Below are 5865 nucleotides of genomic sequence, written 5' to 3'. Positions count from 1 at the left end.
AAACTGTTTTATTTAGTCTGTTTAGTTTTCAGCTGTCGTTTATATTTTATGACTGACCTTCTGCTTCTGTACATTCTTTTGTGATATTGGATAATAAAACTAAAACTGAATTGAAATTGACATCCAGTACAGAGAGATTTAAACAAATGTTGATGTTTTTCTATAAACCATGAAACTATTTAAAAGATTCTTTAAAAAAGTAGTCACTGTTTTTATGAGTAAATAACCATATAAAAACATGAATATTCAATGCTGGAGTTTGCATCCATCCACGCTCTTAATGTGAAAAACCTGCAGGAATGAGAAGATAAATCAGAACCAGACTAATGTTGACGGGTTTCTGCGGTAAATCCTCTGACCGTCTCTCTGACCTTTTCTTTTACTAACTTTTTGATGACGGCCTCAGACAGACTTCACGCTAAACTCTTCATCAGTGTGGGTGATCTGACCGTGGCGGCGGTCCACTCAGGAACGAGCTGCGGCTGTAATTGTGCTGCTCGCCGTCGGCGCCTGAAGTGCCTCGTTTTCAGCTCGCCGTTCGAGTGTTGGATCAATGCCGAACCGGCGTTCCTGTAGCTGGATCCAGAGGAGGGGCGTGGCCTAACAGGAGTCTGCGTACGTGGAGGAGCGTCACGTGCGCTCGTAGGGTCTGGACGAGGCGTGCACGTGCTTCATTTGCAGGCTGTTGTGCGTGCACGGTGTGTGTCCTTGTGTTTGCTCGATGCGGCAAAGGGTGGAGTGGCAGATCAATAGGAAACAAATTAATTCAGATCAATAAGAAGCCGAGGAGTGAAGGAGAGAGAAGGGGAGTGGGCTGATGCACCATGAGGAGGAGGAGGAGGAGGAGGAGGAGGAAGGCTGCTGCTCCCCGTCGATGTGTTTCCTAACGGCACACCTGGGAGGACTGTCGTTCTGGAGCGGCGCTCGGAGGTCACGGACGCTCACGAGGGAGGGGGCAGAAAAGATCCTCATCGGTGCTTCTCCTTCAGACGCTGCAGCTGTTTAACGTCCTCTGATGTCTGCAGCGTTTCTTCCTTCATCCACAATTCAGTTATCTCCGTGAAAACTGACGAGAAAAAGACTTTTGAGTCAGAAACGTCTGGAGTTTGAAGAGGAAACACTGATGAGAATAAATCAAATCAGCTCAAAGCTGCTGCTGAGATTTACACGGAACTCCAGCAGGAAGGTTCGTTAAGCGTCTCGAGATGCAGGTTTGCTCGTTAACGTGGGAATGTTGATGCTTCTGTAGCACAGAGACAAAACTTCAAAATAAAAGAAGAAAAGGCAAATTCTCATCAAGCTAATGCTGACGGCAATCCTCCAATAATCAGGATTTTAATCAAACAGCTGATGAGGCGCAGATGGAATATATTTGCAAGAAAAGCCTCACAGGAATGACATTAAGGCAATATCTGACTTACTATGTTTAGTGATTTATTAGCATTCTTTGCAGCAGTAAATTCTGTTTTTCTTAACAAACTATAGTATGAGTTGTTTGATTTCATGTCGTTACACAACTTCACACTTTTCTGTGAAATATCAGATCAGTTCCTGAGGCTGTGACTCAAGAATTCTTTTGGATTTTTAAGATATCGTAGTTAGCCTGGGCCTTTATTTTGAAAGTCCGATAAACCAAAGGAAGCAGAAATTCCGTTCACTTCCTCTCAGAGATTTCCAGCTCTGAAGCTGAAATGTTTGCAGAGGTCTGTCTGTCTTCTGTTCTTCTCACTGAACGAGGTTCTTCACAGTGTCGGGCATCAGCGCTCCTGAACGTTCCTCAACGTTCCTCAACGTTCCTCAACGTTCCTCAACGTTCCTCAACGTTCCTGAACGTTCCTCAACGTTCCTCAACGTTCCTCAACGTTCCTCAACGTTCCTCAACGTTCCCAAGCGTTTCTTAGTCTTCCTCAACATTCCTCAGCATATGTTAGCGTTCTTCCATGTTGCTCGGCATGTTTTAACGTTCCACAGTGATACTCAGTATTTCTGTTTTATTATGGACTCATTTAAGGTGGAATTAAAGGTGGTATTGTTGTGTTAGTAGGTTGGGGTGAGTCAAAGATCCTCCGTGGTTTTCAGATCGCTGTGAGACGGAGCAGCTTCCGACTGTGTCTCTTTATGTGTCTGCCCCCCCAGCACTGCGTTCTCTTTGCTCGCCATCTCCCTCTAATGCGTTTTGGCGTGCGTTACCCACGGCTGTTTGAGCGCCGCCGCCACACCCCCCCGAGCCAGGTCAGTGGTGCGACTCCATCAGTCACCCCCCCACACCCATCTGAGGCCGTCAGTGGTGGTGAGCTTGACTGACACCAACCAAAGTTGACGGAGTTACGTCAGACGTTTGGGAAAAAGTTCAGAGTCCAGACGATGGAGGGAGGAGCTTGTTCACGCCGACGTGTTTCAGACGGCGATCGTTTGAATCCTTCATGATTCCCTCTAAACGCCTGAACCTCCATTAGGTTCTTCAGAGAGAATTCAGTTCATCTCCACAGTTTACTCTTATTTTATTGTAATTTACCTGCTACCTCAACATAACAAAGTCTTTTTTACTGAATGATGTCAAAGTCAGTGGATTTAATATTTAATATAATGAGTTTGTTCAGAAGATCCAATCATTTTTGAGTATTTTGTTCTCACATAAAGTTTAACAGGATGACCTTTGACCTGCAGATCTAAACTTTAAACTCTAAACTTTCACGGTTTTGAGGCTTTCCAAACTCTGTAAATGAGGTCAAACGAGGAGAAGATTAAAGCAACCGGAGGACAGCAGACAGACGAGAGGAACCGACGACGGAGGGATGAGATCCCAGAGAGAAGACGGAGAGAGCGTTTGGCTGACAGGAAGAGGCGGCGGGCGGTCGTGAAGGACGGAGGAATCCTCGCCGCTGACCCCACACATTCCTGCAGCCGCCAGGAATTACCCGGCGCCGCTCCATCACTAACGGGCCTGAATCAGAACTCAGAACCGGTCCAGACATCAAGTGTTCTGACGGTGGTGCTGAAGGTCTGCAGACGCTCCGTGTGCACGCATGTGGAGAGGGCCGTGCACAAAGATCCGGGTAAGAAGGGCTGCATTGTGCAAAGAGGGAGAATGCCGCTCTTATTCTGAAGGAGCGCTGACATCAGCACAAAGACAGGAACGTAACGCCAGGCGTTTCCAGGCTGCAGCACAGCCCGTCTTTATGCAGCGGCGCCCCAGTGCGGCGCCACAGACACCTGATGACCTCTCCACCTGCTGCTGGAGGACGCGGCCCCGCCCCCAAACCGATGAGGACGCCGGCCCGCAGATACCAGTCTAATCAGGACAGGATGACTCAGTAATTCAGTTACACGGACGGCGCTCTGACATTTCCATCGGACTGAAATGTCGGAGCGAGGCTCTCCGGCTGCTGGGAGCCGATCAGGAACGCCACATTTTTACCAAACTTTACAGCAAACAGACAGAAGGACGAGAACGCTGAGACCAGACAGAGAAAAGACGACGTGAACACGTTACCTGAGGAGAAAGACGTGCGACATTTCCTCACGTCTGGAGTGTGATCTGCAAAACAGAAATAAAAAAACACGTCAATGAGAGAAACAGAAATGAAACCTGTTCATTTCACAGCAAAGATTTGGTTCAAAAACAGCAAAACATTGTAAGAGAGTTCACAGTAAAAACACAATTGTAGTGACTTCAATTCAATTTTATTTATATATCCAAATATCACAAAACAATCGTTGGGCTTCATACCAGTAAATGTACAGAAGCAGAAGGTCGGTCATTAGATATAAACAATAGAGAAAAACTAAACCAAACTGGTGATCTCCATCCTTAGACTCTCCTTCTGGGTGAGGAAAAACTCCTGAAAAAGAAACGGATTCAGGAAAAAAGAAGAAACCTCAGAGATGATGAAGGAGAGATCCTCCCCCCAGGATGGACAGGAGATTTACTAGGACTGTTAAAGAAGAATTAACTTATCTAACTCTACAAATATGTATTTGACTACAGTTCAGCCAGATGGGATTGGGGGACAGGTGGGGGCGTCGTCCACGGCCACGATGAGCCAGAGTCATGGTCCACGGACACATCAAGCCAGAGTCATGGTCCACGGCCAAGACGAGCCAGAGTCATGGTCCACGGACAAGACGAGCCAGAGTCATGGTCCACAGACACATCAAGCCAGAGTCATGGTCCACAGACACATCAAGCCAGAGTCATGGTCCACGGCCAAGACGAGCCAGAGACGAGGTCCACGGCCTAGAACAGTAGCACAGACAATCCACCGGGAATCCCTCCCACTTTTTGTTAAAGGAAATCAAATCGATTTTCCATTTCAAACAGCAAACCAGATCCATCAGATCTGTGGATCCGGTTTGGAAAGAATTCTCCTTATTTGTTTGGTTCAAACTGTTTTTATCACCAGATTAAATGTTGGATTTTCAGGTTTAGAATCAAAATCTGACCAATGAATGGACACTTCACAAAACTAAATGAAGACAAATCCGATCTGTTCTGGTTTGTTGGTGATATTTTCATCTCATCTTGTTAACTTGAAGATCTGAATGAAACCAAAGTTTCAGCCTCACTATCAATGATTCCCATAGAAATGTCACAGAGCAGCGCCGTTATTTTCATCAGAATTCCTGTTTTTCCGTCCGTCCATCCGGATGGAAACGGTGTCCGTCCGCTCCTTCTTTTCCTTCCTGACCTGCAGGTAACTTTCCCGCCTCGGGCTCAGACGAGCCGACCTGCAGCAGAAGTTCTGCGGCGTGGCGCTGGCGGGCCGTGAGGGAATTCCTCTTCGGTCCGTGGATGTTAAAGCTGCGGGCGAACATCATCAAATATGAATGAGAGCGGCGGCGGGAGAAACGTGGGAACGGCGGCGGCTCCGCTCCAGCAGAGTCTTCTCTGAAATGTTGATGAAAGCAGAAGAAAGAGCGGGAATTCTGCCGGCGGAGAGATCTGGGATGGTTCTTCTTCCCGAGTCAGGGAGTTCACGCCGTCAGCTGGAGCCGCTCCTCCAGAGCCTCCATCACGAGCCTGCAGCTGTTATGTAATCTTACATAAGCAGGTCTGTCGGAGGAACATTCCATGACTTGGGGGTCCCGCTGAACCACCACGGCGGGGAGGTCCACTCCGCCGGAACCACAGACCAGTCTGCAGGCTGCGGACTGGAGCGAGTCTCAGCAGAAACAGGAAGAGGTTCTGTGAATGTCGGTGGAGGTGATGACACCTCCCACCCCCCACGACATGGGGGAAAGGGGGGTGTCTGCATGACTCAAGGAATCTGCAGAAATGTTTGAGATTATCAGCAGAATAAAAACACGGAGACGGGTCGGATTCTGCAGATCTCCATGATCCAAGAGGTCATAGGTGAGACTCCTCCCACAGACGTGTCCAGGTGTGAAGGTGCGTCTGTGGGAGGAGCCTTGCTTGTCTGAAGGTTTGGATGATCTGGGACACGTCCGGCTGGAATCGTGTCACCGTCTGTGTCAATAAAGCTTCACTGCTTCAAAAGGTTCATTCTAGCTTCAGATGAGAAACGGTCCTAACCTGTGGGGGGACCAGGCCGGAGAACGGCGTTCCCACCGGAGAACCTTCACTTTAATCCGTTCCAGATCATCGTTTCCTAACTAGCAGGGCAGCACAGTCCGGCCCAGCATGAGAGGCGGCCGCTCGAATTCCACGCATGCGTCAGAGGGCGTGCACATCCGCCGGCTGCCCTGACCCGCACACTCCCCAGCACGCCAACACGCACATGCATGACGGACGCACGCCTCCCGATCGAGGGGCCCCTCCAGTCTGTGCAGATCCCTCACCTAAACCTGAACGATGACCACGGCGAGAGGGGCAAAAGGAGGACGAGAGGGGCAAGAGGAGGACGA

At 48.8% G+C, this 5865-nt stretch overlaps 2 long non-coding RNA genes across 2 annotated transcripts in view; one reads left to right on the top strand and one right to left on the bottom strand.

The window, feature by feature from the left end:
- The window catches only part of LOC112162594, a 10531-nt gene that overhangs the window by 3473 nt on the left and 1193 nt on the right, over positions 1-5865 (bottom strand). The window contains exon 2 of the long non-coding RNA XR_002922108.2: positions 3494-3538. This is a non-coding gene — a long non-coding RNA (uncharacterized LOC112162594). The remainder of the gene's footprint in view (positions 1-3493; positions 3539-5865) is intronic.
- Positions 471-2551, top strand: LOC118599378. The gene is made up of 2 exons (XR_004948708.1): positions 471-1186; positions 2080-2551. It is a non-coding gene; the product is annotated as an uncharacterized LOC118599378 (long non-coding RNA).

This window comes from Oryzias melastigma, linkage group LG11 (genome assembly GCF_002922805.2).
Source record: "Oryzias melastigma strain HK-1 linkage group LG11, ASM292280v2, whole genome shotgun sequence".
NCBI lineage: Eukaryota > Metazoa > Chordata > Actinopteri > Beloniformes > Adrianichthyidae > Oryzias > Oryzias melastigma.
The sequence above is the reverse complement of the archived record's forward strand: the minus strand, read 5'-3'. Positions and strand labels throughout refer to the sequence as shown.